We start from the raw sequence: 13,176 nt of genomic DNA, 5'->3' as shown, positions 1-13,176 counted from the left end.
ATTTATTTTCACTCAGGCATAGCTTCACTGACCGCACTCAGCGTATTCGGACATTGCGGTCTATTTTATCTCGCGGAAGATCTTCTGCGATTCAAAAGACATTAGTGAAAGGCTGAGAGCAAAACTTTCGTTTAGATTTGTTACAAGGAACAAACAATAACCTAATCATTTATCAATTTTTGAACGTTGATTTCTCCTTACGGCACTATTTTTTGATAAAACAAATTTTGATAGAGTTATGTAGAGTACCTACCTAATGAGAACAAATGCAAACAAGAGCAGACGACGCAACGGAAAGGAAACTTAGGTTGGTTTGATGCCGGGCTCGGATGGCAAATATTTTACTTCCTATACATCGTTCACCACCAACGACCGTTCTAATTTCAATACCTTGCCTACCTGAACAGTGATCACACAATATTACAGGCCTACAAAATCATATTGATTTGTGTAAAATACTTTGGCAGTGAAAAGTCTACCAGATAAGACCAAAACACTAACATCAGGTGGCCCACCTGCCCCTTTGCTTGCTCTGTGATAAAAAAAAAAAGATAAGACCAAAAACCGTAAAGCAACCACGTCGCGGATAAAAATGCATAAGTTTATCGAAGTCCCACGAAAAACAAAAACCATACTAGTAAGGTTGCGCGAGCGACGAGCATGAAATGCAAAATACTTTTTATTTCTACCTTGCATTAATGTGTTAAGATTGTACTGTCTGACATGCCTTGGCCATTGCAGCGCCACCAATCAAAAGGTCGTGGCACTCTTCAGTCGACACACGCATCCCATCAATTCAATACACAATAAAAAACGATAAATAGCAAAGGCAAAGTAAGTAGTTTCTTACTACTAATGAGATACTATTCATTTGAATGCTGTATTGGGTACAAAAGGTGTATAAAAAGAGTAGGATGAAAGGGGATAATAATGAATGTTAGCGCTGACTATATAGTTACCTACTGAAAATGAAAATAAAATATTGTAATAATACAGTTGTTATATTAAAATATATCATATACAAAACCCATAACAAAACCATTATTACTTTATATAACTACTTCATGTCTATGTTGGGTAGGTACAATATGGGTATTGTTTGGTTATTGTTGTCCTTTTCAGCGTACAATGTCGTTTCCCGGCCTTCGCTCGTGATTGACGGTCATGTTCTCGTTTTATCTTAAGAATGCAATCTATGAAATTATTATTATAGCATAAAACTATGCCATCTTATCTAAATAGGTATATTTGTACACATGTCTTCGGTTTTAGTTCAAAATGAAATACAAACCAAATTTTGCAAGCTCTATGCACTATCTATGTATAGTCTACCTACACATTTTGGGTCCAATTATTTTTTATATTGGCATGTATGTTTACTTTTCTTTTAAGAAGGCATGTCTCAGTTCTCACGTTACATATATTTCCCTTAAGGGCTTGGTCTAGTAGTGCAAACAAATGCATCCTGTCATCCTATATGTAAATAATACAAATGTATTAAGGGAAAGTTGCTCCACTTAATTTTTAAAAATTAAATCATTCGTATGCATAATTTAATATTCGTAATAAGTACCAAAAATGACAATTTGAAACAATTTTCGTGAAAATTACACCAGGTGATTTTTTTTTATCAGTACACAAAATTTGCGAATACTTTCTATTGATATCTTCAACTTCATGTTTATATAACTGATCAACCTTTACAAAGAAATTTGGACGAAATATAAAAAAAAATAAACTTTCCATACAAAATGCATAACTCTATATCTACATTTTTTTCGACCTAAGTTTCTTAGTGAAAGTTGTTCAGTTTAACTAATAAAACGGATAAACAAATTTTGTATATAATAAAAAAAAATTAATGTGTGTGTTAAAAAATTATAAAATAGAAAAATACGCAAATGAAAACAAAAGATATTTATTTCTCACTAGCTTCCGCCCGCGACTCCGTCCGCGCGGATGTCAGTCTTCGCGTCTTCTACAGATTTATTATATTATTATGTGTAATATATAGATTTATATTGATAAACCTAATAAATCTTTTGCTAGCATTCTGATGCTTTATCGGTTGCACTGGATTTATCTCTTTTTTTTCAATCGCTTGAATGATATAGGATGGGTCCTTGATGGGCATCGAATGCTGAAGTCTCGAATCAATCAATTCTGACAGTAGGCAATTTATGTAAAATCTTGATAATGGTCCATCATTTTATTTTGCCTAAACGTTACATACTTTTTTATATATTCTATTTTTAACGAATTATTCACTCCAGTCCAAACAGCAAATAAGCAGACTTATGCTTCTGCAACGTTTAGTTGTCCCTGAATTTAGAAAAAATAGTCATGATTCTTATCTATGACAAAAGTGTTATTTTTTGCATTGTATTTCAAATATTAAATTTTTTTTAACCGCATCTTCCGCATTCATGTCTTTTGCCGGAATTAGACATTTAACTTCTACTAGTCCCATTTTCCCTTTTTGATATGGGAGTGTATAAAGTAAATTTTTTAGATATTTCTCGTTATACTTTTAAAAAGTTATTATTGTCATTTTGTTCATTAGGTAAAGTAATTTCGATATCAGTTTTAAGTTTTTTGATACCTGCAATAATAACGTCATATTCGCCTGCACATACTTATCGATTACACCCTGTATACAATCCACCATCCACATTCATAATGTTTTCCTGTCCTCCTCTCCTTTACGCTGTTCACCGATACATTTGAAATGAGTAAATCTGCTACCACTGAAGGATGTTTCATTGTGATCGGCAAATTTTCACCACTGTTGTCGATTATTAATCAGCAATTGGGAATCATCAGTTTTTCATTTTTAATCAGCAATTGGGAATCATCAGTTTTGTTTTTTGCAGATTGGTGATGTACCCTAACAATACGTCGAAAAGGGAAAGCATCAACGAATTATCGCTTTCGTCCTCTTTTTTTATTCTTCGCGTCTCTGTTACTTCTGTTTGTTTAGTTCTCAACACCCACTGAATTTTCTATGTTATTGTGATCTTCCATTACATCTGAGTTTTGATGATGTGATGATAATCCATTCGTTTTAATATTGGTACTTAGAGTTGGTAGACTAAACTAGAAATGGCGGACTAAATTTGTCAGCGCGTCTGTAAGATCAGAATATAAAACCAACATCTTGTATTTAAGTTACAAAATTAATAATCAAACAACATGCCGCTACGTTGAAAATGACTAGAAGAAAAAATTAAAACACCTCGGATCAATTTTGGAGTAAACAAATCATTTTCCCCGTATGGGGATTTCCCCGGATGAACTTGGGAAGTTCAAGTTCTCAATACAAGTTTATATTATATTTCGTATTTCTCAAACGAAAAATAAACATTTTTGGAACTTCAAAAAAATTATATTATAAGAAAATTTATGAGCTTACTTTAGTTTTAAAGAAATATACATCCCTTTACTGACACCCCGTAAAATAAAGAAATTGTTGCCAATCATCTTTGCAATCTATTTGGTTTCATTAACTTTATGTTCGAAGATAATTTTTTTTCTAGTAGTTACACGCGTATTTTTTTCGCTTATTTTCCATATCGAAATCAAATGTTTAAAAATACGAATATTTGCACAAAACTAAGATAAAAATAATCAATTAACAAAAATATTAAATTTAATGAAGTAGAGCAACTTTCACTTCGGTATGAAGGAAAATCGAGCGTAGAGCACACGTCAGAACGCTCCGGCCCAAGGAGCGCGACTAAAGAAATTCGCTAGGATTTTTCCTAATTATTTTAAATATTTTTTTAATATTTAAAGAATTATCAAAATTCAAAAAAAAATTTTTTTAAAGGATTAATACTCATTGGTCTTCAACCAACTCGAATAAATTAATGGAAAAAATAACTTTTAGCAGTATTTATCAATAGATTTTGTAAGGCAAAAAATGGGAAATTTAATGAATTTATAACGTTCTAATTAAGAAAATCATAAGTTTTTCGGCAATTGTATTCAGCAGTTTTTAATAACGACTATATAAGGATAATAATGCGCTGATCAGATTGTGTAAATTGTAATCGGTTGCAACGTAGTGAGTGCACAAACTTAGCTCGAAATGTCTTTGGGGGAAAGAGACTTATCTTGAAGGCCTGATTAAGATAAAATAAAGTAACTTTATAAATGTGAAAAAATTCACGCGCATTGCGTATATAACACTAATTGATAAACAAGAAAAAAAAATTCAGTTTATCATTTCATTAGCCGGGAAAAAATTGTCAAATAACTTGTTGAAAACGCAATTTTGCTAGACTGCAGCCTTAATAGATGCCCATTCAATAATCAAATGTTGTGACCTCATCTCAAAGAGAAACGAAAGTAATGGTAAAGGCCCTAGGGGTCAGAGGAATCAACAAACAAACCAGTGACGAAACAGTATCTTCCGAAACCGATGACTTGTACGATTTCTTCAATAGTTCTACGTAACACTTCCGTGAACTATCGATGTCCACATCGGCTGGTGGTATGTGTTTAATTTTACCGGATTGTTAGTCATGCACCATTCAATGACGTCACGCACATGAGTAAGAAGGAAGGTATGACAAAACATCTCAACGGCACACTGTGTTTCATTAGATCAAAAAAATTTCCCTGTGCTGTTTATTGTACTTATCGATCAAGGGATGTATTTACAATGTAAGAGTAGAACACCCACGTGTCAATTTCTTATACTTTTTTTTTAATAAAATGGCAAACTTTAGGTGAATTTTTCATGAAAAATATTGAAATGTATTCTGAAATCGTAACTGTCTAAGATATTTATTTTAAATAAATATAGACTTATAAAGCATCTTTAGGCGCATATTATCCAGTTTTTATTTTTGGAAAACTACCTCCGAATACCGAGAAATATATTTTTTTCAGATTTTCGTTTTTATTTTTTTTCTCCCTAAAAACGCAAAAGTGCGGCTTGTCACTAGCATAAAATTATTGCTCGTAATAAGGCCTATCACTCATAAAAAAACCACGCCGCACTATTGCGGTTTTTGGGAAGAATACGACATTTTCAAAAAGGTCAAAAAACAACATAGGGTTGTCGCAAAAAGGTAAAACAAGTTTTTTTTTCTTCTAAGTGTGGATATACGAGGAATAAAAAGAGATATAACTTACATACTTATCACATCGCAAGCTTCTTCATGGAAAAAAATAAATTCCTCAAACACGTGCTTATCAATAGTATAAATAAAAAAAAAATTAAAAAAAGGTTTCCCAAGCAGGTCATTAGATTTCATGCCTAAATATCTCATTTATTGAAATATGGTAAAAAATATAGTACAAAACAAAATAAAAAGAATGATGGTCAAATTTATTGACAACCCTTACACTATATTTAGAAATTGGATTCCTTCTAAAAACCGCAATAGTGCGGCGTGGTTTTTTTATGAGTGATAGGCCTTATTACGAGCAATAATTTTATGCTAGTGACAAGCCGCACTTTTGCGTTTTTAGGGAGAAAAAAAATAAAAACGAAAATCTGAAAAAAATATTTTTCTCGGTATTCGGAGGTAGTTTTCCAAAAATAAAAACTGTATAATATGCGCCCAAAGATGCTTTATAAGTCTATATTTATTTAAAATAAATATCTTAGACAGCTACGATTTCAGAATACATTTCAATATTTTTCATGAAAAATTCACCTAAAGTTTGCCATTTTATTAAAAAAAAAGTATAAGAAATTGACACGTGGGTGTTCTACTCTTACATTGTAAATACATCCCTTGATCGATAAATACAATAAACAGCACAGGGAAATTTTTTTGATCTAATGAAACACAGTGCGGCACAAAAAATGTATAAATTAGTTCATACTGAGATTTTGATTTTATTTAGGTATACTTATATAACCGTAAGATTGTTTTCTTACTAATTGATATTAAAAGAATTAAGATGTAAAGCTATGTAGTTTACTAAAATTTTTATTTGAATGGTTGTTCATATAAATAAAGAATAATTATTAACGATATTATTAAAAATACTTTCTTCTCCATAATATGCTAAATTTTTGCAAAGAATTTATTACAAAACATAAAATGGGAATGATACTGCCGTCCTCAAAACACAATGCGATTTTAAATATTTTTTTAAATTCTAAAAGCGCGTTTTATCGGTTGTTACTGTAATCGTATATTTTATTTATATGGATGTGACATTGGCAAAACATCTGAAAGTTAATGTCGACTCCGTTTGACTTAAAATAGATTTTTTGGCAAACGTTGACAAAGTAGGCAGTTGCAGATTTAGCAAGCACCAATAATGTTATAGGTACGAGTAGGTGTTAAAATAAATATTTGTACCTGCGCACAGAGCAAAGTTCCGTTGCACGAAGACGCTATTGAAACATAAACCACCAGTGCCACCAAACATTCCAATAACAATAATAATAAAATATTAAATACAATATATTGGCGAATGAACTGTGAACAATAAATAAACCCGCTGATATAGAGCTGATGTCATTGTTACTCCTTTGATTGCAACGTATGACGAGCTTATTTGCCCAGCTGTGGCCTTCTGAGGTCGCTCTATTGTTCCCTCGCTGTACGCTCATACAGAGTACAGACTCAAGTCAAGCCAAATAATAAATGAAATGGAATCGCTTTCACTGTTTCGATGCCGCCCAGCTTGTTACATTGGGTTGCGTATGAGACAAACGCATATTGCATGCCAGAGTCCAGTCGCGGTGTCGCAAGCGTTGGCGTCAGCTGCACTCGAATATTCAAAGGTAACAGCAACATGGCGCCATCCAAATTACACTCTGTTTATCATATCACATAAGGGACGCTAATGCCTAATAGGCAATTCATATAGTTAACTATTGCAATTATAGAAATTCATCTAATTACTAATTATCGTCTTGTTATGAAAAAATAGTTTAAAGATTACTTCCGGCATTTTCACAGGTTTTAATTCCACATCTTCAAACTATGAGCAGTAATTAGATACGACCAATAGCCCGTGTGTTTGATACGAATGATAAATACCTATGAACACTACTAAATAAAATTAGGATAATATGTACTATGATAATATCGACTTCAAATTGATTATGTTTATTGAATGTTATAATGTCTAGATGCATTTAATTACAAGTGAAAAAATAGGTTAACCACTAACATTGAATTATATACAAGATATTTTGAATTCAGTTTAAAAATATGCACGAAACTAGTTTCAGATAATTTATATTTTCTCAGTCAGCATTATCACGACCTCGCGGTATTTCTGTATCCGTGGGCGGCGACGTAAACTTGGCACTTCTCGAGCGTCACCGGATCGTCCGCTCAGACTCAAGCTCCCCGTAAAATTCGTTGGGAATTTTATATTATCGTTGGATAACTAATTGTGTAACGCTATGTTAATGTCAATAACCCTCAAAAAGCAATGAAAGGACCTTGGTGAGTGGGTATATAAAGAGCAGTTGCGAAACTGTTGGCCGACATCCATTTTACGACGGACGTTGCTCGGACGCATCACTGATAACACAACATATACCTACTGAAATGATTAACCCTGTTTATATACCTCATATCTCAATGTTAGTTCCTATTGATAAATTCCACGGGAATTTATCGATCGGGTAAAGTAAATACTATCTGAAGTGTTATCTACGCAATCTATAATATAAAAATGAATCGCAAAATGTGTTGGTAAGCGCATAACTCGAGAACGGCTGAACCGATTTCGATAATTATTTTTTTATTATATTCCTTGAAGTACGAGGATGGTTTTTATGTAGAGAAAACGTAAATATGTACCACGGGCGAAGCCGGGGTGGACCGCTAGTATTAGAATAAAATCGTGTAACCTAAAGTATACGTAGTATATTATTATTAGTCTGTGCTAAAACGATTGGGCATATTATTGGTATTCTGTTAAAAACTAAAAGAATAAATTGAAAAGTAAACGATCGCTATTAAAATACTATTAACATACCATACAATACATTACTTGAATAAATGGAACGTAACATTGTCGTCGCAGTCGCAAGCAAAAGCTAGTGAATGAATTTAATTATAGATACCGTGCGTCAAAGAATTTACAACTAGTGAATGAACACGGTTTCGCTCGTGTAGCGTAAACGTAATAGGTAGGTACACGTAACGCCGACGATCAAAACAATGCGGAATCTGAATGGAATAACAATAAACACTTGTAATAATCGTAGTAACTAGGTATTACTAAAATATTCTCTAGGTAACTTGGCGCCGTATTTAGTGCCGTAGCCATTCTTTAATTTGTTTTATTAAACCTCAATCATTTTGAAAATCTGACACGTTCTCTTCTTTCTCCTAGAAATGGATTTGAACGTAGGAATATTTAAAGTTTAACATTAGTCCATGGTTTAACTTAACTTAAAATAATGTAAATATTATTATTCCCAATTAGGTATATCTTGATAACGAATAATTTGCCTAACAACCAAAACCTAGTTTTTGATTTTCACTAAAATTTATTCCAGTTCTAACTTACTCTAACAACTATGTATAAAAAGCATTTAAAAAGCTTCTTTATATGTAGGGCTAACGTGCACATGTAATTTTGATTAAACCCTATTCTCATATTTTCCAATTTTTAAATAATGATTTCGTTAAAAATTATTTGAGATTTGAATATGAGATAAGATATAGGTACTTAATCGCAAAACAATTACAAACAAAATTCAATTTAATTTGATTAAATGATATCCTAATTTTCCATAGAAAAAAATCTGTAGATAATTAGTTAGGTATGTTTCCTTCTGGCGAATTCACTATTGTTAAGGTTCTTATTGACTTTACGACTTTTCCTTGATAGAAACCGGTTAAACAGGCCTTTATGAAGCCTAAAAACTATATAGTTTTGTTTTATAATATTATAACAATAATTGTGAACAAATTATCCTAAGTTGCGTATCCAAGTGATGGGACTGATGATGTCATTGTTCATGCGGGTAGTGGTGCATGTAATATTTTACATATACACATTATTGTTCCAGGCGGAGAGTTGGCTTGCGAGTTGCGACCTAAGAATGAGCAAAACGGATGTGCACGATTGATCCCGGTGCCATATTGGCATGTTTATGAATGGCACGCTCAACTAAGCTCTCCTTATTCACCCACTGACTTCGTCTGCTACGTGATAAACGACGACAATTATTTAACAATACTTCTAGACATGCTTTTTTAACAATTGAAAGGTTCAAAAGCTGATGTCAGAAAAAATATTTGCGTGTTAAAAATAACATCAAATACGTATAATATCATAATAACAAAGCAACAGTGGGTTAGAGGGCTATGTTACAGTTATGAGTAATGTAAACCCTGACCAACCGACCTCTGAGTCATCAACAGATTCATATGGTAACGAAAAAAATAAATAAAAGTGATCCCTTTGTGTTCGACTAGCGAGCTGGAAGTTATCGTCTCAAAGGTATAAAAGTCATTCGGAGTCATTGTTACCTAAATATCGGGTGGGTTTACTGGAATGGTCTGAAATGAAACCTTTCAAAGGTTGCAAGAAAAAACGTGTACGTTAATACTGTGTACAGGTGATGTTAATTACAGCGACTTAAATGGGGTGAATTAACAGGGTTAAATATAAACCCTATTGAGAAATGATATATACAAATTTAAAGTGAATAGCTAGCTAGGTAGTTAGGTACCTTTTTAGCCTGAAAATTAGAATGACCATAATAAATTATTAATATTAAAAAATTAGGTACTTTGTTTAATTTATAAAATATGTAGGTATAATAGTCTAGACAATAACTAATATGTATTTTAGATGAAGTAAAGGAATGCATTTGCGTCTTTTCCTTAATCAGAAATCAAGTTAACATACCTATCCGATAAGGGATCTTGACTATTTAATGTAAATAAAACATCTAGCTAATCAATGAGTCATTGCAGTGTGATATCTTAAAAAGAAAAGATTCTTATTCTTAGAAGATTCTTACAATACGTGGAAAGTTAAATATATGATAATAAGAATAATTTCAATCAATTGTTTTATCAATCTTTATTTGACGCAATGAGTAATGAAGACGAATTATTTTGTTTTTATTAATTATAGGAAGGACTATTTATTATAGGAAGATTAAAATTAGTAGATCATATTCGTAGATATAAAAATAATAGGTAATAGATGTATGAAGTACTTTCCTAGACATGATAATATTATAATACTTACATATCAGAATTATCTAGCAGTAAATATCAGCAGGCGAAGAAAATTGAAAATAACAAAAAAAATAAGTTTGTCGCCATCCCTGTAGGAAAATTCATCAATACAGGACTGAAGTAATATCCTACTATAAATTCCAATGTAGATCAATCTTTACAATTTTCTATGGATACTTGTTATCATGTTTCTATTGTAGTCTCACGTGTCTTTGTTTTTCACTAAACAATCATTGTCACGGTCTGACTTTAAGTTCTCACTCCCCACTTATCATCTTGGGTAGCATCCAAAATTAATAAAACTAATGTATTTTTTTAAAATTCATGTTTACAGTAATAAGTTAATATTTTCACATCTTATTTTACTATGACAATAACCAATGTTAGTGTCGAAGTATCATTATTAGGTTTGATATTAATTCATGAATGAGCCTTTTTAATGTTAAGTATACCTTCCTATCATATCATAATATTGTGTAGTTAAGGAAAAATAATAAGACCAAAAATTAAATTAGACCAGAAAATTAGGCATTCCGTATTGGCTTAAATTTTGTTAATTTCACAACGTGAAATTATTGACTTTTAAAACCGGGTTAATCCTTAATGGTTTTATAATGTCTTACAATAATAATTGAGATACCTACATCAAAGGCGACATCGTTGATTATTCGTAAAAATACGAGATCAGAATATGTTTTGAATATAGGTAAGGCAAATCCAGCATAAACCTACATAACAATACAGACCTATACTAGACTTTTATTCGTTTGCCAAGAGAGTTTATTACCATACCTATTCCAAAGTTTCCATGAAGATAAGAAGGTTCTACACAAAATGCATAATGCGATACCACATTAAAATAACTACGCAGTAACGATTCTGTGAGGTAATTACCATATTAAAGATATGAAGCGTATTTTCTAAAGGAACTATCAACGAGTATGTATACGGCTTCTACAGTACTATAATATTTATAAACTTATAGCATCATTAATTTGCATTTCCCATTTCCTTATAGGTAAATTCCTTTGTTTAAGCAGGCAATAACAAAGGACGAAATATTATCATTCTCCCATTACTATCCATGGTTTACCGTTTACGTAAATGTAAGGCGCCGCGCTGGTCGTATGGATTGGCATATGTTATGGTATAAAACTAAATTTAGCCGAAGAAAAAAATGGTTTTGAATGTTCTTTGAAGATCAAAGGGCTTGCAAGATTCAACGTTTTAAAATTCCCTTTAGTTTGGGCCGTTGCACTCTGGCTTGGGACTCGTCTAACCGGCCCGCTATCAGTCCGTGGTTCGATTCATCGCGCAGCAACCCATAGTCAACGTTGGGATATCACCAATCGTAACTACAGGCTATATTCGAACCGTGAAAACCGCCAACTTTACATAGACTATAAAAGATAAGATGTAATAATAAGCATTATATAGACACTGCGAATCCAATTCCATAATATTTTCGTGAACAGAATAATCCATAACTTGCATCATTTAATTACCCATCAATTATCATAATCTGATCGTATCGATTTCGTAACAAATTGTAAAATTTTAAATTAATTACCTATAAAATGAATAAAATACTTATATTGTCACGTCCTCATAGAAAAGGGTTGTACAATAATGTAGCAACTAAATAGGTACATGATTATGTCTATCAAAGATATGTATTTGTAAATAAGTATGCATTACCTATTTGATAGGATGACCTTTTGCACCTTAATAATTATCTGCGTAATAAAAACTATTATTTATTAATGCCTATTTAATATAATCTGTGAATAGGTCAGTTTGAGATTTGTAATTTAATAAGTCTTGTCTGCTCCTGTTTCATAATTGCCAATTAGATTCATATTGTAGGTGCCAACACAAATTTTATCGTAAATCAGTAAACCACACAATTGACTCACTGCCCACGACTTTCGGACCAATAAGCGCTTATGCAATATTCCTGGTTTAGGGACCAGTTCTAGTTTGTCAGAATCCTTAATCACATTTGCCCTACTGTACAATGTACATTGTACATATTTCCGTTGTGCTAATTATTATGTTGCTAAATTATTGTTTTGTTAGCTGTAATTTTAATGAGATTTAATATTTTATTCATTATGTTTGTAAACGTTAGTCACTGGTTTTGTGTACGTATATAAAGAGGAAAACCCATAACTCTGAATGTTTAAGTTATTTTTTTATAAAAAATTTGCGAGCCCTGAAAAAAAATTGAACCAAACATGATCTCATATTTCTCATTTTTTCCGCAACGGGGTCCCAATTTAGCACGTTACCAACGCTATCGATTCCGAGAAACAGCTGTTTATTTTAAAACCGCGATGCGGTAATACAATATTCGCGGGCATCTTCATCGCAAGGTACATCTCGAGGATACTCACGTCGGCGGCGAATGCTGCGTCGATCAGAAAATTCTTCACTCGGCACTGTCAATCACTGGTTCAAAACACGGCGCGCGACGGTTTCCAAATAGGCGATCGCGCTCGCGAGATATATTTAGAGCGTAATACGACACCGGGCGTGAGTGTCGGTCGTTCGGTCGTGGGTCTGTTGTGAGATTCGGCGCGCGAGTGCGAGGCGGCGCTGGCCGGCGAGCGAGCGCCCCGCGCCCTCCGCCGCGCCGCCACACCGCCGCGCCACCGCGCGCCGCCAGCGAGGACGATACCCTCGCTGCGGCCCTCCAGCACACAGTACACCCCAACCCGATACCCTTTGTTGTTCTTCAGTAGAACAACACATTCGATACTACCTATACTTGACACATTAGAGCATCGGTCATCACCTCTTGTCTCTTGATCAATAGGGATTTGCATTGCTTTAGTCTTTCAAAATCAATTGATATTGAAATTGATATTAAGAATATTTACTGCAGTCTGCAAGGATATCACAATTCTTTAAAATAATAATGAAATTTATTGTTTTATAATGATGATTGTTACTTTAATCGAAATGTTTGCCTTAGATATATTCA

General features: G+C 32.9%; 1 protein-coding gene across 5 annotated transcripts in view; it reads right to left on the bottom strand.

The window, feature by feature from the left end:
- Positions 1-12,780, bottom strand: part of Zasp52 (Z band alternatively spliced PDZ-motif protein 52) — a 40,429-nt gene extending 27,649 nt beyond the window's left edge. For 2 of the 5 annotated variants that reach the window (XM_089700971.1, XM_089700969.1), the window contains exon 1: positions 12,587-12,780. The gene's annotated coding sequence lies outside the window, so the exon portion shown is untranslated. The remainder of the gene's footprint in view (positions 1-12,586) is intronic. The other 3 variants (XM_089700972.1, XM_089700970.1, XM_089700973.1) reach the window with 3 other exon arrangements.
- Between the last annotated feature and the right edge of the window lie 396 nt (positions 12,781-13,176).

This window comes from Colias philodice, chromosome 11 (genome assembly GCF_061535455.1).
Source record: "Colias philodice isolate Cphi_HAF_F1 chromosome 11, ilColPhil1 Martin Lab GWU primary, whole genome shotgun sequence".
In the NCBI taxonomy this organism is placed as follows: domain Eukaryota; kingdom Metazoa; phylum Arthropoda; class Insecta; order Lepidoptera; family Pieridae; genus Colias; species Colias philodice.
Note: the sequence above shows the minus strand (reverse complement) of the source record. Positions and strands in the feature narration are given on the sequence as shown.